At 39.7% G+C, this 21835-nt stretch overlaps 1 protein-coding gene across 1 annotated transcript in view; it reads left to right on the top strand.

The window, feature by feature from the left end:
• LOC108049583 (protein decapentaplegic) overlaps positions 1-21835 on the top strand; it is a 36948-nt gene that overhangs the window by 6096 nt on the left and 9017 nt on the right.

Raw genomic sequence — 21835 nt, 5'->3', positions numbered from 1 at the left:
ATGTAATTTATGGGATAAGTAAAATATAATTTATTGCAGACCAAAAATGTGTAATCGGTTTCGAACAGAATAAGCAAGAGGAGGAATTTGGTGTCTTATGAAAAAAGTTCTTTAAAGTGTTAAGTATAGGATGGGATGTCTTTAAAAGCGAACCATATTTCTTTGTGTTAAAGTATTCCAGTTTTAATCTCATAAAGCTATTCGCAATTCTTCTCGAGTTTTCTTTTTGATAATTTTCTCCTATTCCAATAATTTTGCATATATACATATGTAGTTTGGATACTCCTACGATCTTTATGCCGTTTATATGGTAACCTAAAGGTAGGTTATAAACACTATGTTCTCAGTTTAAAACCTATTTATAGCTTATCGTGAGGACGAAAAACGGCTCCTTAAAGAACCTAAAGTTTTTGGTCACCCTGTTTTGGGGTCTGAGTGGGACACGTCCATTTCAGCTCCGCTCTGCTTCTCCGGCTATCACTTCACTTGACTTCACTTTTAAGGCGGCGGTAGCCTCGCCGTCTCCGCCGATCCTCCCCTGCCCCTGGCCACCTCCTCCGCCCCCTCACCTCGTCGCCCTGATAAGCGTCCACCACTCTCCCCGTCTCAGTCGCTCCCCTTTGGCATCACTGCAAAAGGTCTTCTTTGTTGTGAGTTGGAAAAGAAGAAAAAATCATAATAACAACGAGCAGAAGAGGATCGCCAAGAAGGGGCAGAAAAAAAACAGCACGAGGTTTGCTGAGGCGGCAACGGCGCTTACTTGTAGCAATTTACAATAACAGCAAAAGCTTCACTGTGGAAAACAACCAACATTTATTTTAAATATTGTAAAACAACGTTGAAAATTGGTTATTAGTTTTATTGCTACCTACTAAAATTCGCAAGTTCTCTTATCTTCTGAGCTGGTATAATCTGGAGTAAGAGTAAGGATCATTGCTTCTAATTCCTTTTTCTTGATTAGTTTCTATAAAAAGTTTAAGAGAATATGTTTGAGAGGTCCACTTTTTTTCCTGTGTACCCACTATGCATATAATAAAAGCAACAAAAATAATAACAACATTGGCTTAAACAACAGCAACAATAGCAAGAAATACTAAAACAAAAACAACGAGCGTCATCGACGACAACAACGAACAACGACGACTACTCCACTCCAACTGGCAGTGAGACGTTGATTGCCACGGAATGCCGTCAAACAGGTTAAAAATGTAGGTAGAAATTCAATTAAAAATTGGTTATTTATTTATTTTAGCATGCACAGAGATCGACTCTACATACGTATATATGGCAATAGCCTGCCCGACTTCCCCTTTCCCTGGCGATTGTCTCCCCAAAAAATAAAAAGATAGGCACACGTTTGTGTAATTTAATGAAGTCTTATTTGTGGCACCCCAAAACTCCCGGCTGTCAATCAAATGGCGTCAAGCGTGCTCGATTTGAAAGTGAAAACCCCGAAAAGCCCAGCATGTGGTAAGCCATATGCAGTGGACTCAGCCACTCAGGTGCAACAGATCCAGCTTCACACGGACTCAGGTGCAGCTCGTTCCAAAGAAATTTGCAATAAAAACTAATGCGGCCGAGAATTTGCATGCAAATCAATCATATGGGGGAGCTCTTTAAGGAGTAGTCAACGCTCTGATACCCTGTAGTACATTGCATTTTTAAAACATTAATGGAATCTATTTGTATTTATTAAATAAGATTACTTGCTATTCTGTATACCTCAGATATCTTTCTCATTTAACGAAAATCTTTTTTAAATATACAAAACATTTCCAAGCTTAGATATAAATGCATGTCTGCAATAAAAATTCTATAAAATCTCTCAATAAATTTAAAGCACTTTCTTTATTAACATCTTATCAGAACCTAAGATTTTAGTTTTGACTTCTTAAACAAATATAATAATAGTATAATTATTAAATAATAGAGTTTAACCACTCTTGGCATAGATAATATATATATATTCTATAAATTTAACTCAAGATCTTTTAAAAACCCCAACTAGAGCAAACCGATCTTGATCCGAATCGAACCCAAGTACAGGCCCATCAGTTTGATCTGGTTGCTAATATATCAGCCATCCAGTTAAAACCGATCACATTTGCTTTTATTAATGCTAACCGCAAAAAGTTAATTTTAGCTGGGCTATTTTTAAATTAGCAACTTTTGCGGCCCACTAACGACCGATCGAGTCATGTGCGATTTGCCCATATACGTAAGCACAGATATAGTTACGACCCCAAAGTCCGTAACTGGTTGCAGATATTACGAGAATGATCGCAAATCCCAGATCAGACAGCGAAGGAGAAAGAGAAAGGGAGAGGCTTCCGAGGGAGAAAGGGAAAGAATCAGAGATGCGAGAATCATCTCAAATTTAGCCTGATGGATCGCTTCAATTTGTGACTGTGACGGGCATGATTAAGATACTAATGCGATCGATTTGAGGGCCGCTTCTGCCCAGCTGGAAGCTGCCTGCCACTATCCACTTTTTTCAGCCCTCTGACTCTGAGCGATCTTCGGCCAAAATCAAAATTCACACTCAAATTCACTCGAATCGTTTCGTTGTCGGTGGGAATTATCTGAACAGAACTTTGCTTCCAGGAAGTTCACCTACACGGTGATCCCTGGTCGCACTCAGCTCCTCTGTTTGATATATGACGGAAAAGTTTCGCCTACGATCCATCGTGGAAAAATCTGCGGTTGTTTGGCTAGAACTTTTTCGCCTTAAACAAAATAAAAGATTATTAGCCTGGGGAATTTTCGCCACTTCCATCCAATAAAATTTCGCCAAAAATGTGGAATAGTAAATTTCGATGAATTTGCATGACCCGCGTATTTTTGGGGAAATATTCTTACAACATTGGAAAATTGTGAAATGAATCCTGAGAATCATAGTTTTGCTGAAAAATCTGGAATTATTTTTTTGCTACGAAACGAACATAATTGTTTGGTAAACAATTGAGAAAATAGAAAACTATTAGGGCAGATTATTTTGTTTTGGGAATTTAAAGAAAGAGAGTTGGTTATTTGATAAAATATGTTGTGGTTATTTGTTTATAATTCAATTTAAGCCAAGTTTTTAATTGTATATATAACAAATTTTGACAGGTTATATATATAATATTTTAAATCAATTTAAATGGGAACAATGTGCTCAAAGATAAGTTGTTGAAAAACTACCGATCTGCATCCCTTCTCCCATTGACTATATTTATTTAGTCTTACCAAATCCATCTCCATCACTGTGTCCAACTGAGAGGCATATGGACCTTTGATCCCTTCACACCGCCTTAATCAGTTTTATGGACCACCACCCTATAAATGCCAATCAACAAATATGCGCAATAGTTGGCCCAAGGCTTTTTGCGGGTAAATGAACTATGGGAACAGCCATGACCACCAACTTGGGCCTACCAAACGATTCGCCTTGGAAATTTTCATGCAACTTTCCGCGTGTAAATAATTAAACCATAAAAGTCAATCGAAATTGAGAATGTTCCAATAGATTGGAACGCTTTGAGGGAGCCGAGCGAGAAAAAGTGTACTTATTTATGGCATTTATGGGCTGGGCCATAAAAACTTATGGATAGCCAAATTCACGGATAAATTAAAATAATTGAAATACTTTGAAAAGTTAATTGCGAGAGCCGAGGCGATCTTGTTGATGCTAATGACCAAACATAAATTTCAGTGGGCCAAGAGCAGGCTGGAGATCCAGATACAGATACAAATGGAGCTGGTGAGGAACAGATCCATAGATAGTTGTGTATATTTTACCGGCCGGCAAGGCGCGCATATGTATGCAATATGTTTTTTCTCTCTTTTTGGTTTTTCTCGCTTTTTTCTTCATCTGGCCTCGAAATCATTCGCCTCATTTCCATGAACGCATTTTCATTGCGCGGCAACAAATCATAAATGTTTCGTTCTCCCGGCCACAAAATATTTAGACAGATTTTGTTGCCAAAAGCCGTTTACAGGTGGCTGCGTTGTAGCTGAGAGGGGGGTGGGGGGCTTTTATCGGGGGTATTCTGTGGAGAATCAACTTTGCAGCATCATCATCCCAGCTGGGCGGCGTGGTCAAGGTTAAGCGGCTACTCAAACTATGCATATCTGTATCTCAATCTACACAGAGAAGAAAAATTTAAGTTTGTATGGAACCGCAAACTAAAGCACAGAATATAAGATCCTTGGCTTAAATTCCAGTTTTGTCATACAATTTGTATGTATTTGCAAATGTTTGTAAACTTTGGAGGTAGGCAGAAACTAAATTCATAAAATTTTAAAAATATATTTGTATTAAAAATACTTATTTTAAAATTTTGTATTTTCCTACACATATTTTGGTTAGCTGAAATAAAGTAAATTCCAAGATTGCCAGATATTTGTCGCAGTGCATATCTGTATCTGCTGGCTGGCGCTGCAGGACATCATCATCATCGGCAGGCGTGCGCTTCTTTTAACGATTTCAACAAAAATATTTCGCTTTCTGCGCTGCTCATTAATTCGTTTCGATTAAAAATTGCTTTTTCTTTCTTTTTTTTGGCTGATTTTTTTTTGCTGCTCATCTGCAGCTTGTTGTGCATAAAAATCACAGCAAGAGACCTCTTCGAAAAGTCCCAGCATTTTCGCCCCGCGGCAAATGTATCCCACAATCACAATCAGAGTATCTGGATTTGGATTTGAATTTGGATGTGGATTTGGCATTTTGTCTAGCGGTGGAAAAACAAGTTGCCGTTGATGCGAGTGCCTCTGAAATTTTTATGGGCCGCTTTTTTTCGGGTGGTTTGGCTGGGGCTTTTGTTTTGGTTTGTTTATGTTTAAAATGTACGCTATGTGCAATTGCTCTGGCAGCCCATTTGTTTATTATAAGGTCTGCGGCAGACTTCCCATGCGTGCCACTTGTTCTCACTTTGTGGCTGTTTTGTTTAGCTTGGATTTGGCCACTTAATATACAGAAATATACTCGCTTATTGCTGCAGCCGTCTTATTTATTTGCCTTTGGCATATTTTTTATGCGGCTCTCTCTCACGTAATCATTGCAAATATTTCGCACTGATTTGGGATTCCGATTTGTTTCTATTTTCTATTTTCCGACTCGGCTTGTTTATTTGCCAGTCGCCCGTTTGTGTGTGTGTATTAGCGGGAAATAATAATTGAAAGTGTATTTCCAAGAATAGAATTTCAACAATTTGTAAGTGTTTTAGCCAGTTTTTAGCGTAGGCAAAAATCAGGAAGAAATATGGCATGATCTTTTCCACTGACATTCGATTCAATAGAAGTTTGGGCGAGAAATTAATGGTTTGTTTTCGATTCGAGTTGCACTGATGAATGTGTGGCAAGGTTCTTCAGAAATTGGATCAGTCCACGGAAGATTGTGGGCAGATTGGAAGAGGAGAGCTTAAAATTAATAGAATAAATATACACATATTTGTGAGCAGATGATTGAATTCTTGGGATATACGGAAATTGAATTTATTTACAATAATGTTTTGCGGGGTTTTCCATTCTTTTGCAAATGAGATTTTTACGTTGATCAGATAAATAAATGTGATAAAAGATTGTTTTTTTTATTGAGGGCCATCTTTAATTATACAACAATTAAAAAACCTCTCTTTTTTCAGAAAATTATTATTATTAATTATTCTAAAAATCAATGAATCAACTATGTACTTTCTTATGCGGGTATATAGATCGTCACTTTCATTTTGTTGTTCAATATTATTCCCCTCGTGAAAAGTAAGTAAGAATGCCCTACAATGTATACCGTTAATCTCAATGAACTTACATCCAACGAAAGAAAGCCAAATCGAAGCTTAGCCAAACAACTCGAACTCGGCCAAATGACTCGACAAATATCACGCATACGCCGCCTGAGATCAATGGGCATTATCGCTGACGCTTTCCACAAACACACCCATCACGGGGAGTATTAAAATCTCATTACCAATGCTAATTAAAGGAGGGAGCCGCCCCAACTTCGATCCGTCAAGTTCAAAATCACAATTTTTCTTTACACTTTTCTAACAGAGAGGCGAGCAGAGATTTTGTGGATGCACCCGGCGAGCAATGTTTGTTATTTTCCAAGTGCCCACACGCTCTTACATAAATTATTAACAGCCGAAGGCAAATAAATAAACAAACATTGGGCTAGCTTCCTCGGATTCTGCAGCTGCAACTGCCGCTAAATCGTTGATCATCGCCAACGCTAAAGCTGTCAACATTCGTACCTGACGATTGTCAGATCGAGCAAAGTTCAATGGCTAAATTAAAATCAAAATCTCAATCCGAATCCAAATCCAAATCCGAATCTGTGTCCCTGGCATTGCAAACCCAAACAAATCGCCTCGACTGCGTAGAAATAATTTACTTTCGCAGAGAGATATGAATCTTCGCAGATATTTATGAACGATTTAATTACGTAAAAACATATTCTTCAAATACATATTACAAATTTATTTTATACATTTTAAATCGCCAACTGTGTTCCTTTTTTTTCTGTGCATACTTTCCTCTTTTTTTTCTGGACTGCTCGTGTGCATTACCGACTACTTAACAGCAAATCACTAAACATGTTTAAATATTTTAACTTGTTCGGTAGCCTGTTTGTCATTTGCCAGCCACATTTGCCGAGCGGCAATATCTAAACGAATATCTCTCGAACGTCCCAACGCCTTGACAAAAGAAATGAACTGTTTTAAAGTGCTGCAAGCCGAGGCCTCGACTCGACTTCTTGCCGGCCAAAAGATCATCATCCCAGCGGAAAACTACAAAACCCAAATTGAAAAATCATCAACCTCGTCAGCTCTGGATCTTCTTTCTTGCTTGGCTGTGGTCAATATTTGACTAAGAAATTTTTCACATTACCAGTGATCGGGCGAGGAAAGAGTAGAGTGATCTTGTTGATGCTCAGTACTGAGATTTTGGGGTGTATTAGTTGGAGATTGGTGAAAATATCTAAGTTCCTTCGAAAATAAAGTCTATCTATTGTCAATCCATATTATCTACATAGGTTATTATTTAACATACATATTTACCTACGTTAAAATTAACTTTCTTAAAAGGTAGGGAGGCATAAAGCTCTCAATGATTACTCTTAGCTTTAATATTTGTTTAAAAATATTTTTATTGGCATTTTATTTACCATCTACATATCTACATCTACCATCAAATGGCAATGCTAACAAGAAAAGCAGAAGTGTTTTTCATTCCCTTTTCTCTTGGAAAAAGTAGATTTCATCTGTTAAAACTTCTCTATTTTAATGTCAAATCCCAGGGTATTTATCCTTCGATCCTTTCTCCGAGCGATGCTCCTTGCACTCCAGCATGCTGAGTGAAATGTTAGCGGCGCACACAGACACAGTCACAGTCACAAACACAGTCGCATTCACATTCAGCCGTGTGGCTATTGCCTAGGAATTGTTTACATAGCAGTGAAGCCCAGCCTCGAGATCTTGGTCTTCAGTTGCCGGTTGCCTGTTGCCTGTTTTGTTTGATGTCGGCCTCGTTAAGAGCCAACGAAGCCAACGAGCTGTGTTGCCGTGTTCCATGTACAACGTTGTTTGCTCATGAACAGTTGAGCGTTGTCGTTGTTGGCCGCTTACTTTGCATTAAGTTATTTTCATTTTCAATAGGCCGTGGCTAGGCTGGAGCTGAATCTGAATCTGAATCCGAATCTGAGTCCAGAGTCCATAGTCCGGCCACATAGTCATCTGCGATTCCTGGGCCCTGGTCCATGGAGTGTTTTCCTTTCGACGGCGCACTCGAGTGCTCTCCAAACTGTTGAACTTCACTTGTTTTCCCCAAGCTATTAAGCCACTTGATCGAGCATATTTCGCCCCGACCGCCGGTCATTTTCGGCACGATGACGCTGCCTTCCAGGAATTATGCAAATTTAGTGTCGAACATTGCGTTCGCCGTAAATGTAAATGCCCAGCCATCGTTCGATGATGAGCGTGTGATTTATGCCCCTAAATCGCTCTAGCCGCTACTTCTGATTGCATAATTAATGAAGTTTCGGCCCGGATGACAAGTAACAATTTTCGGTGGGAAAATAGCCCATCCATCCTACATTAAATTTCCACATACAAGAGTAGACAGAAATCGCATCGATCCCCCAATAACTTTTGTTTGTTTTTGTTCCGCTAGCCAACGTCGCTTTCTGCGGTGCCTGCTGGCACAAAGTTGCAAAAATTTGGCCACAAATCAGCAATCGCAATTATCAAAAACGCTTCAAACAGCAATCGCTACCTGGGCCTGTGCCTGTGGCACCATAAATTAGCAATTAAATGAGCTAGTGCGAAGAAAGCACATTTCCAAACTAAATATTGAAACGCAATAAGTTCTCGAAAATCACCATTAGACCAGGTGGGTCGAAAGCATGGCGACAGTGGTGTTTCCTGAATTATAATGTAGGTTTGTGTTTTATGGTATTCATTTTGGAATAAGAATCTATTTTTGGTTCTCAAAAAAAGATGTGTATAAAATGATTTTAATTGGCATGACAGGTTTAATCCAAATCACTCTCAATTTATGTAATCTTATTAAATAAAATCATTACCTAGTCCTGATGGTAATATTACTGTCGAACATGACACTGTGTTTCTCTCACTTTGATTCTCAAATGTTGGTAAGAATAATATTGATATGAACATTGAACAACGCTTAGTAAATAAAAAAGGATTTATATGAGAACTTAACTTACTTTCATGATTAATGCACATATGAAAGTAAATCTTAAACATGGATGTGTCATTAGATTATAAATGAATATCTTTAAAATTAAAACTATGTGATATATTTTTATTAACTTTTTAAATATGTAATATTTATAATTTTAACTAGCCGTCCAGAGCATTTCCATCCCACTGTTTTGCATTTTGCTCGCTGTCTAACACAGCAAACCCCGGTGAAATTGGGTTGAAAACTTGGGCCTCTCCAGTTTGGGATCTCTCGATCGCCTCGGAAATGAAAGGGGCGCGGGGTCAAGAGGTTGGGGATGGGGATGGGGATGGGAAATACGACGGGGCCTTTACGGTGAATTGCGCTGCTCGTTTTTGGCGCGTTTGCGCTTTGCGATTAATGCGCTTGTGTAAATAAACAATAAATATTAAGTGCGCTACACGCCTGGGCAAAACGACGACGAAGAAAAGGAACAATCTGTTTGCTGGGCAGTGCGGGAATAGTACTAAGGGAATGGGAATGGGAATGGGACTGGCGATGGAACGCTTTGGCGCGCAATTAAATGTAGCACTTTATGCTGGGCACGATCCGAGCACGGGGAAGGCCTCCGGAGAACTCCACACCTGGTGGGTGGCATGCGTGTGCTCCCAGGGACACAGTCACCTCCCCAAGTCCCCACCACTTCGTCCATCTTCTCCAACCACTCACTTGGAATTTAAAAAATTTTGCGAGGGGTTATTGGCACTCTAGAATTTTCTTAGAAATTAATAAACTACATATGTGTAGGCTAACATAATCATCATATGAACATGTTCCTTTGTATATATGTTTTAGTAAAAATTATGGATATTATAATTAAAAATGAACTTGATTTGTTAAACATATCTGATGGATTTTAATTGTAATAGGCTAAACAATATAGATGACATATTTCACAAATTAAAGTGTGATATATTTCGTACCATGTCACCAATTATATTTATTATTTAAGTATCCACTCAAAATATTATTATTAAATAATTTTATAACCAATTATGTTGCTCAATAATATAAATTGTAAAAAAGATAGAATCAGAATAGAGTTCATAAGGGTTTATATATCTAAATTGATTATTTTCATATATTCCATATGTTCAGAATACCTCACTTTTGAAACTAAAATTATTTTATGGATTTTTAAATATTATTAACATAGACGCCAAATGTTCATATTTTGGGATGCGCACGAGCTGCATTTGTCTGCCGTGCTCGGTTGGCCATTGCCGGCGTTTCGACCTCTACGAATTGGGATCCGGATCCCCTGCTTTGGATATCCATATGCCCCTCTCTTTCCGCCCCCTATACCCCTCTCTTTCGTCTGTCGTCGCATCCAGGCGTAACGCACAAATTGTATTGATTATGCGGCTGCCCTGCACTTTTCTTGTATCTGGTCGCGCCGTAAATGTTGATTTGATTTGCGAAGCAATCTGTTTGTTGTGTAATAAATTAATGCACTTGATTTCAACGCTTGGCCAATGTCTGCGTTTTGGAGGTGGGTGTATGGGTGTATGGGTGGGTGGCAGCCGCCGATGGTGTGAGAAGTTCGATCCGGAGCAGCTGTTGAACTATACCCATCCAGGCGTGAAAGGTGATCCTTAAAGTTCAAAGGGCAAAGTCTGTGACGCCCATTAATATCACAGGTAGCAATAAGAAATTCATATTGTTTCGATCTTGACTAATGGTTATAGTAAGCTTAAGGGATGGATCCAAAATAAAATAACGGAAACAACCAAATGTATTATATTACGTTCAGCTAAGCTAATGTCGAAATACGTCGGAAATGTCACCTTTACTGCATTACAAGCTTCTGACCAAAATCGTAATAGCCACAGAAAGGGTACATTTCTTGTTTATGAGCCATGTTTTTACAACACTTGCATTGAATGTAAAAGTGATCCATTACTTCAGTGTTAAAGTAAACGACAGTAATATTGTAATTATGGGTGCCTTGTCATTAAGTTACGACATACTGTGAATGGCGCAATTAATGCCAAACAGTTTTTTAAACGACAGTAATATCGTAATTATAGATGGCTTCTTATTAACTAATGAGTATATCTTTAAATGGCGCAATCATCGATGGTCAAAGGAAAATTTGCGCTTATTTTTTTGATATGCGCATTTTATATAATCCCCCTTCATTAACTCTGATGACCTTGACTTACTCTTTCTCAGTGGTAGCAATAATTCACTCACTCTCGGATGGATAGGTAAATTTTCCCCTCCAATTGTTTACACGTCGATTTAGTTAAATGCAATTCGGTCTATAAATTTTGCGGGTTCTACCTGGAATCAACCATTAGATAATAGTTTTAATTTGCTTATATAATGCTTATATAAGCATGCTGTGAAACACGGCGTATGCGGTACCGCGAAAAGCGATCAAAGGTCAGACAGGAAAATACAGACGCTTTTCACGGGAAGGCGCCAACAACGCAGAAAAGCGTGGCAGCAACTTGTTCCTATTGCTGGGTACTTAGTGGGTTAATGTATCTGTAACGCTGATTCTGTATCTGAATCTCTGCTCGCAGCTGTATCTATTGGCTGGCCGAAAAGGGGAGCGCTTTGCTTTTGATGTTGATTAATTGCAAAAGCTGTTGATTGATTTTTATTGCAAATATTGATAAAAAGTTCTGTATTAATTAACGTGAAAAACACGCGTTTCGTGTTAATTGGAAAATGGTTATTGAAACTAAACAGAACCCAGAGCCAAGTGAGCGTACAAGCTACGCAAACAAACAGAACAACAACAGCAACAAACAAACAAACAGACCGTGAGATATAAGATACAAGTTGCATTTTGTAGAACGTACAAATTAACGCAGCCAAAAACCCAACTGAAAACTGGAAAATACAAAAAATGAAAAATGAAAAGTTTCGACACAAGAACAACGAGAGTATCTCTCGGTGCCCCTGTATTTGTGGGATATGTACCAGCTAACATTTGATTTATGCTCAACTTTGATATTTACCGCCCAATAAACAAAAAAATTAACGCAAACGCAAACGCAGCTAGGCCGCATTATAGATGTATCTATGTATCTAAACCGGCGTCCGCCGCGTATCTGTATCTATTTGTGATTTTCGCTTTGATTTGTACTTGACATGCGTGCGTCTGTCAGAGCGGCAATTAAACAACATCACCGGAGTGCCAGTTGGCTTAGGAATCGGGATAGCCAGACGCCATCGTTGAAAGGGCAAGCGCTAATATTTGGTATTTGTTTGGGAACCGAGCCGAACCAGCACCCGAAATCTTTTGATACAGGAGTTAGCGCCGGGCCACCAACGTTGCTGAAAGCCGCTGCCGGCGAGCTGTGAATGACGTCCGAAAGGAGCTCAAACTTGTCAGGAGACACCATCCCGAGATAGTCAAATTGGCTCCTGGTAATTAGTCAACTGAAGTGGCCAAAGGGCGCCTCACTTGTCACTGAAAAGCGGTGCGTTTTGAAGTACCTTTTGTGACTGCACTTTGACAGCAAATTACCACAACAATAATTGGAATTTAGCAAAGGTCAAATGAGCACTTTTACCTTAAATAGCGATCATTTATTTAGTTAATTTAACAATACATATGTATGCAATCCCAGTTGGCCAAGAATTTCCCTAGATATATATTTAATAATAAATCTACGCTTGTACTTCAGTATTTACAATCCTTTGGAATCATAATTCAAATGTATTCTATTAAAATCATATTTTATTTTCACATTTATCTAAGCTTAACGATTATGAATCATGATTTAAAATTAAGAACCTAATTATTATCTTCAATCATTGAACCTCAATTCAAAAATATAAAAGGGTATTAATTAGCTTTTAAAGATATAAGGAAAAAGTATTTATAAGAAGGAGGTTAGTTTCAAATATAAGAATGAAAACTATGGATATTTTTTTGAGAGTGTAGTAATGTGGAATGCCGGTGGCAGGACCTACGAGTCCACCAACAGTCGCCTGACAGTCTCCTCCTCTCTCGGAGGAGCAGTCATAAATCAATGAGGACCAGGCAGTAACATTGCAACATTGCGGCATTGCAGAATTTCAACATTGCTGCCTTGCATTGCTTCTGGCCAGACAATTGGCATGGCTAATGCGAATGGCAACTCATAAATTTATTAATTTTTAATTAAACTTACAACGATTTGTAATTCCAACATGGTACCTCCATTTATGGCCCAGACTGCTGATGGACTCGCCAACTGGTCGAGTTGGCCAACTGAATGAATCTCGTTCGGCCGATGTCAGCCCGGAAACAACTCATTATCCTAATTAAAACGTGCGCCATGCGCGCCCGTTGCCATATATGAGCATTGCACGCGATCTGGCAATCGAGGCGAGTCCGAGTCTGCGGCTGCATGCGAAATTAGAAGATTGCCAAGATCTCAGGTTCGAGATGGCACGTCCGATAAGATCGACTATCTGATGGTCGCTAAAGAGTCTTGATTTATCGCTTTTCCAGCTGTAAGGTTACATATTCGATGGAAGATGGATTTTTTGGTTTCCTCAGGAGATTTTAACATAACCTGTAAGGGTTTTGTTTTACTTTTAATTTTACCACATTCAATTTTCTCTGATTTTGATTTGTTAAACACAATAAATTTGGTTCCAAATAATCTGTTTACTAGTTTACAGAACGACAGCTTAAGTGTGATATAACTTAGCTGAAGTCCACGGCCATAAATCTTCGACACTTAAACCATCTTTGTTTTTAAAAATAATAGTATGTGTAATAGTTGTAACAAAATCTTAATTTTACCTGTAATTCAATTTTAATCTATTGAATTTGAATGCATTTTACAATAAAATTATCTTTTATCGATCTTTTGTAAATGGGCTTATTTCTTATAAATATTAAGTATATTATTAATTATGTTTTTTTGTCAAAATTGGTAAATGATTTCCTTAGGATTTTATTTACCTATGAAGGTTAGTTTCTTATTGTTGTTCATGTAGGTATTCCTATTAGTTCGGGTGCTGGCAATTATCGAAAGCTCTCACGCAGCCATCGCTAAACGCGGAGCTGATGACGAGCGCCTGTCTCCATTCATACGCACTGTGGACAGCCAGTCAGCCAGTTAGTCAGAGCCATTCACCAGGCCAGACTAGAACGGATCGGAGGAGAATAGCTTGTCCTGCCCAAAACGGGATGGACTGGGGATGGGGATGGGGATCGGGATGAGGATGAGGATGGGGATCCAGACGAGGGCGAGGCGCGCCTTGCGTTCATTGTCATGCGGCGCATTTACAAGATGCCAGCTGGCAATGGCAACATTTCGCAGCAATTGGCCGGAATTGTTGCGGCAACATTGCGGCTGCTCAACATGTTGCTGCCCCATGTTGCATACTGATCGATGCGGCTCCTTTGCCCGATCCTGACATGAATGGCTTTAACCATTTTTGGGCCTACAGTTAAGTGCTGCACAGCACATCTGTGCCGCGGCCAATACCAATTGCATTCGTAATGAGTGAATCGAGCCGCGGATTCCCTATGAATGAAGCTCGTAAAGAGCGAGTGTATAGGTGTATAAATTGTGCGGACAACAGAGTTTATAAATTATTTTCAATGTCAAACATAAGCCTTATAAATAAACAAGTTATCGCTGGCAGTGGGGGTAAAAATAGATCAATATACCATCGATATCGAGGTTGATTCGCAATCCCTCTCTTTGGGTCAGCAACAACCACAGCAGAAACAACAGCAACAGCCGCGCGAACAAACAAACAAAATTGCATTTTGCTCAAATTGAATTTCATTTTGCGGTTGCACTTAATTCGGCAATCGCTGCCATAATTTTGTTTACAATTTACGATACTAAGAGTATGTAAACTTTAGTGCCTTCCCAGACTTTTCTTCCCGATGATAATGTTGATGTTGCTGCTGCAGTTGCTGTTGCTGTTGCTGCTGCTGTTGCTGCTGCTGCTATGTTCCCCATCATCAGCACCTCGTCTTTCGCTTGTTTTGTGGTTTTTTGCCGCCTCCAAGTTGCGAATTTATGGCGACAAGGTGACAGATTCTCAAACGATTTTATCATCTTGGCAACAAAGTTGGTAATATCATCGCGAGTTTACCGCCCGACTTTGTTTGGATTGGAGTGATCGCTTAGTTCGACTATTTTATGGCGCTTTTGATTGGGTCTGCTGCAGGAGCATGGAAAATGTAACATAACTTTATGGTTCTCAGGATGTTTATACTTGGAATTGGGGCACCTATCAGATAAAAAAGGACGCAAGTAGGAAGTAAGTATAGTGTGATTGATCCTTTAAACAGAGCATTGGGGTTTCATAAAAACTTTGAAGGGAATAGAATGATTTTGGTTATTAAGTTTTTAATTGTTAGGTTTAAATATTTTCGTAATATGTTCTCATAGCTGTTATACAATTTAATATTTTAAAATAAACACTTATACAGCAAAAGAAAGACCAAAAACTTATTGAAATTACACAATATCCTTTAGTATGGTCTTTAAAATATATATACGATTTTAGACTGCAATTATTGCCCAAAAATATGGGGTTCAATTAACTTAATAACCTAACCAAATTGAGTAGGCAACAAAAGCTTAAGTGTCGATACATAAAAAAACAATGGATATTGGGCAACATTTATGTAAGTGGCGATTATTGCGCCATTACGATTAGTTTATGTGGTAGCGACTACACAAAAAACCAGAAGATAACGCCAAAGACTTGGCAACAGTAAATGAAACGAGTGTTTACAGCCCCGAAGACAAAGTAAATTAATGTGTTCTGTTGCGGTATCCGAAATAGTTAGTGTAAACAAGGAGGAGGCACTATTGAAAACGAGTGTGTGGATTGGGGGGTGGGGGGTGCAGAAGCGCCCTTCGAGGGAGATTGAATCTCTGGTTAAATATTTATGAAATCATAAAATTTGATGTCTCCCTTCCGTTGGGCACTTGACAGTAATGCGACCATTACCGGAATGTGTCGAAGAACCCGAATCCCAAACCCAATCCCAATCTCGAGTCTCGGGCGCCGGTGCTAATGATGATTTTGATGTGCAGTCAACGGATTGGCTGCAGGCCCAAGAAGACCCGATCCGGCCATTGCCACAGCGATTACGTGGAGTACTACCCATTGGGCTTCCCATTTCAACCCGATTTCCCCGATCTTCCCGATTCCTCGATTTCCCCATGCCGAGGCGATGTTTGTTTTATGCACGTTCCGTTGTTTTACAATCGCTGTAAATAAATAGAGGCCGCAGATCAAAGGCCTATCAATTAGCACCCATTTCGATTATGCTGCATGCTGCACTTGCACTGCCTGCAATTCACACCCAATTAGTAATAAATTTGAATGCGCTATGCAATTTGCCGCCATTCGGCTTAACAGTTATGGAGGCCATTAAGTTTTATCGATGGCGCTCGCTCCCGAGTTCGATCTTCGGATCTGGGAGCCAATTTGATTTGTGGCCCACTCGAGAGGGCCACATCGATATCCACCTTTGATATTCTCGCACGTACCCCCACAAAAAGATACGTGGATGCTTAACCGAACTTAATTGCAATTGACTTTTAATGCTTATGCGGGCTGCCCGCTGTGTTAATTCGAATTCAAACTGTTTCCATAAAGTGGGAGCCATGTGGCTGTGGCTCCCTCCCCGTTTTCTGTATGGATTGCATCACGCCGCTGACGAGTGATTTAATCGAAGAACTTCATTCTTTTCTTGGCAAAGATTTTGGAATTTTTAAGCCCAGATTGCGTTAGGTTTTGAATAAGCCTCCAAGAATATCGCTATAAATCAAATGACAAAATCCCAAATACAATTATTTTTTTAATAATTTTAAGATCTCCGAAAAATATTGATTAAATAAGCATTGAACAAATGAAGACTATATAATTTTACAGATTGACTTTGGAATGTTTATCAGGAATTTCATGTTTTTAGTAGCTAACAATATTGTATTGCAAATAAAAGTGTGTAAGCATTATTTTGTTCAATTCTCATAAAGATACTTTCAATAGGACACGCAATCAATCAAGTCAAAATAATAGACTTAGAAATTCCTTTTATTAAGCACTCATCTTTAATTGCACTTAATTTGAAGTTGGCCCCCCGAAGCAAAGTTCCCAAGGGAATTATTAACTGGCGCTAATAAAACGCTTCAAGGTATTGGGTTACCATCAGAAATGCATAAATCAAGTGCTGATCCTGATGGCTAATGGCCAGCGGAGGAGGCTTTGTTACCAATTTATAAACAAACAAAACGATTCCGACGACAACAAAGGAAGGGACATTGGCGGCAGCATCAAATTACCACAAGATCCGACCCCGAACCCAAACCCAAGCCCAAACCAAAAACCCAAACCCAAACCCAATCTGAAACCCATATCCATGAACCGCTTCTTACAAAACGTTCAGGATCAGCTTTCACAAGATGCAACTTAGACTTTGAGTCCCCAGTTGCAGTTTACAGCCAGTTTGTCATTCATCGCAGAGCAAAACACACAATAATAACGTTTTAATTGAACAAAAGACAACAAGAGCCAACAAGAATCCAGAGAGCCAGTCGAGCAACAATTGACGATTGTAGGAATCGGATTCGGAATCGGATTGTATGGGATTGTATCGCATAGGAGCCTGCAGTTTTGCGGCTGCCTCATGAGGTTCAGTATCTGTATCTGTAGCTGTATCTGTAGCTGTATCTGTAGCTGTATCTGTAGCTGTATCTGTATCTGTATCTGTATCTGTTTCTGGTTTTTCTGAAGTGACTGTGACTGTCACCTTTCCATCAAGTTGAAGGCAGGCGGCGGTGAAAGGCCCTCGACGACAGTCCACGTGCCAAGCGGCATTGTTTGGCGACTTTTGTTCGCTCGCAGGCTGCCCGATGGTAATTGATTAGCTGGCCAGTAGCGAAACAGAGCGAATCAATGGACACGTATAAAGGATCCCCTAATGAGGTTCATTTGGTGATGAACTGCGTGTTTGTCCACAGCCAGCTGAAACACTAGAACCCATAATAATGGCCATATTATGTTGCCTAATTGGGGAGGGAAGTTTTCGCCAAATAAATATCTTTATTAAGACACCCTTATCTATATTTTGTCTATTTGAAATGATATACTTATTATATGGCGATGTTTCAAAATTACAGCTTAAATTAATTAGCAGAACTTGGGTGTCAAGTTATTACATTTACACTCACTCTATAAATAAACATAAATATTTATTGAACAAATTTACTTCGCTGGTTGTAAATTATCTTTACATTTCTCTCTACTTGGAGCGTCAATATCCTTTTCAAATATCCTGACATCTAGACTTTGATTAAACTATCTCAAAGAACCCGCATCCTCGCAGTTCCCATCCGCATCGAGGACAATTAGGATGCACGCCCCCGTTGCGTGCCAGGGAAAACAGAATGCGAAAAGGGATCGAGATCCTGATCCTGCTGCGACGCAAGGACCTGGCATGTGGTCAGAAGACAGCCGTCTAGGCCCCGTACCCCCGTCCAGCATCCCATCCAGAACTGGGCAGTTTTTGCGCTGCGAGATGTTTTTGCCAGGCACTTGCCCTTAACAAATGACACACGAGCACTTGATAAATGAACTGCAGCTGATAATGGATTTCGTATTTCGTATTTCGGATCGTGTTGGTCCAGTGAAAGTAGCGCCAGGGATGGCAAACGGCGATAAGCAGCTCAAGGACTCGATTTCAGGTGGTCCGATAAGCAGAACCATGCGAAAGGTAATTAAGTGCCATTAAAGTTGAGTGGAGTGGAGTGGTGTGGTGTGGAGTGGAGAGCCGGCATTCCAGAGGGCAAATGTATCTGTATCTGTATTTGTATCTGTTTATCTGCCGGATGCAGCCGCAGAGCGAGAGAGTTGGAGTGGCGAGAAAAGAGACCAAGTGAAACGGAGGAGGAGCACAGAACGACACCAACACCACCGTCAGAACAGCAGACCTAAACGAGCACACAAAGACACAAAGACGGACAAATCAGACAGACGATTAACATACAAAAGGATCTCCACGAACTTTGGAGCACGCCTTCTTCTCGGTATCTGTATGAATGTATCTGTGTCTGCAGAGTGGAGTTTTTCTCTGCGCCAATGGGCATGATTCACAGCGGGGAGGTGGGGCATCGTGGGGTTAAGCAGCCAAAGCGTCGACGAAATAGAACTTTTGTAGAACTAACCAAATTATTATGAGCAAACCAAAGGCAATAGCTTATTTTTATCTATCGAAATTCAATATATTCGGATGTATGCAAATTTGTAAGATATCTTGACCTATACTTATTTGTTATAATTACTGTACAAAAGGTCTTTTTTTACTTAAAACCACAAAGACACTTGCACAATACCTAATTTAATAGAATTATTTATTTTCTTTATCGGTGGTTTTTATTCTTTATTTATATGGCGTATTATAAACCAACATTGAGAAATGAGTAAGCTGACAGTTGATTCAAGGGTGATCCATATATCAGTAGCCCTTCGCAGGCGAAGTTACAAAACCTAGTTCACAATAACATTTTTCCCAGTGCATTATCTTCCGGTTTTTGGGAACCGGAGAAATAGCCGGGAAATTCGATGCTCGCTGTAAGTAGGGAAGCACAAGTGCCGGACAGACGGCGACAAGTGAATAGCTGGCCAGGAACAAAGACTACTTAAGCAGCCTTGGCGCCAGTTGGTTGCCCATGTGTGGATCGGGAATCGAGAGTGTCTGGATATCGCAGAAAGCCACATTGTCTGGCAACGCTCCATTTGGTCAGTAGTTCGACCAGACGACGCCAACGGACTTGAATGCAATGAGAATACACACAGATATATCCCAGCTAAGCTTCAATGTCGGCAATCATTGAAAAGGTGTTCTTATAGGACTTACTTTAAATACCTTTAAAAAAAACAATTGCTGAAATGTGTCCCTAAGAATGATCAAAAACAAAGGAAGCAAAAGATTTAATCTCCTGTATTGTGTTACAACTAGAACATAAATAACATTATCAATTATTAAATCGAACATAATTTAAAATGATAAACGAAGGAATATTTTTATATTTTTGCAGTGCTTTGTGTATTAAACAAGCTCTGACAAATTGTATATAAGTTTCTAGCTAGTTCAGTTTTATGGTTAGTACTGAATACTTTTAAGTGTATCTAAAATCGCTTTTCAAAAATAATTTTACTTCTCGTGTACTTATATTTATATTTCGGTTCCACAAAAATGAAACGTTTGAGAATAACTCAAAGGGAAACCATTGGATTTGTGTAAGCTGTTGGGCCAGCTCCACCTACCAATCCCCGATATTCGCCGTCTTCTTGGCTGGTTAGCAGCACCTGCTCGCAAAAAAAAAACTGCAGCAAAAACTGCTGCAACTTCAACGGCAACTGCAACCTTTTGTGGCAGAGTCACGTTGGCTGCGCATGCGCGGGTGTTTCGGAGTCGAAGAAGACTCGCAGAGAAGACTCGTAGAGTCATCTCCACAAACAAACAAACAACAAGTGCAACAACAAAAGGCAGTTAAAATGCATTTAGTATTTGTGTATCTGTGTTGGGTATCTGTGTGCCTGAGTGCGAAAGAGCTGGCAAGTGTCATTCTTATGGCTGCCACCGCTGCCCTTTTTTTTACCTCTTGCCTTCCGACCAATAAAATTATACTAATTCCTGACTTTTTGATTTCATTTTCTGTTTGTGTTGTTGCCAAGGATTTCGTTACCTAAGCACACACACACAACAGAATCGGGGGCTCTCGCTTGCACTCGCAGTCACCTTATGCGATTCATGGCATGTGCGGTGGATCGGTGATCATGATCATGATCATCCCATCGTCATTATACCATGCCATCGCTGCCTGGCTGCCTGGCTGGCTGGCACATCTGAGGTCCCAGACTTCGGAACAGCTCCAGGAATGCGCAGACAGTTTGGTTTCGTACTTGGCTCATTGCGCTCGTGCAGCTCGAGAATCCCCGAGAGCTAAATGCTCCACTCCGCTGGCTGCGAAGGAAACGACTCGGTTGATGTGATACCTTATTCGCTGGAGTGTCAAACGTAAGTGGGAGGAAATTGTGCGCTTGGGGCTGTCGGTTCCAGAAGTTTCTAAAACCTTAAGTATTTCTTGGTTGATTTTTTAAAAGTCTTTTTATTGACAATTGTGTGTTAAATTCGTTGGTTGGATTTGACATTATGGGAGCCAACGTTTTAAATAATATCTGCAATCAGTTATTGATTTATGTTTTTTATGAAAATGTACAAAAAAAGTTGTGAACAAATTATTTTCATTCAAATCTTTGACATTTTTATTTTTTGGAAAATAAAATTTCAAACTAATGAAACTATTGTCTACATTAAAAAAAAATGTTTTCAAAGGAAGGTTTTTGTTTTTAATAACTTCATTAAAAACGATGACAGAAAGCAAAACGATTTGCATAAAGGAAGTTTTTGTTCTACATTTTGGGTACGCTTATATTTGCCTTGAATTTTGTAGATTAGATTATTGGCTTGGAACACTTGGACTTCACTTTATTAATTAGATCATTCGTTAATACTCAGTTACGCTTAAATTTTTGTATTTAAAGAAAAGCTTATTTTGCCAAGTATTTCCCAAATGTGTAAATTCAGAGATAATATTTCACCACAACCCCGAAAACCCTAAGAATCCTCCTTGTGTTTTTCAAAATGCCTGCTCTAAGATCTCAATCCCGAAGTTTTGAAGACTAAAAGCTCAGAACGCAGTGCCGAGTGAGATTCTCCCCAGAGAGCGAGGTAAACCCACTCAAACACCAGAGAACGAGACCGTCGACCAATTAACTGGTCACTCAAGAAGCGGCGAAAAACGAGGAAGATTTTGACGTCGCGCTGGCTGGGAAGCCGAGAAACGCTAGACGAGATGCGTGATCATGATCGCGATAATGACGATAATGGAGATGGGGGCGAAAGCCCGAACTTTCCGAGTTCTCCTCTCTCGCGGCGCTCTCTTTCGCCTTCTCGCTCTCTCTCTCTCGGTGTGCCGAAGTGTGTATCTGTGTGTCGGCCGAGTGGGAATGTATCTGTATCTGTATCCGAGCCGAGTATCTGAAGTATCGGAATCAGGTAGAGGTAGACAGAAAGGCGTTAGTCGTTCAACAGCGCTGATCGAGTTTAAATCTATAGCGA

This window comes from Drosophila rhopaloa, unplaced genomic scaffold, assembly GCF_018152115.1.
Source record: "Drosophila rhopaloa isolate 14029-0021.01 unplaced genomic scaffold, ASM1815211v1 contig_2, whole genome shotgun sequence".
Classification (NCBI taxonomy): domain Eukaryota; kingdom Metazoa; phylum Arthropoda; class Insecta; order Diptera; family Drosophilidae; genus Drosophila; species Drosophila rhopaloa.
The sequence above is the reverse complement of the archived record's forward strand: the minus strand, read 5'-3'. Positions and strand labels throughout refer to the sequence as shown.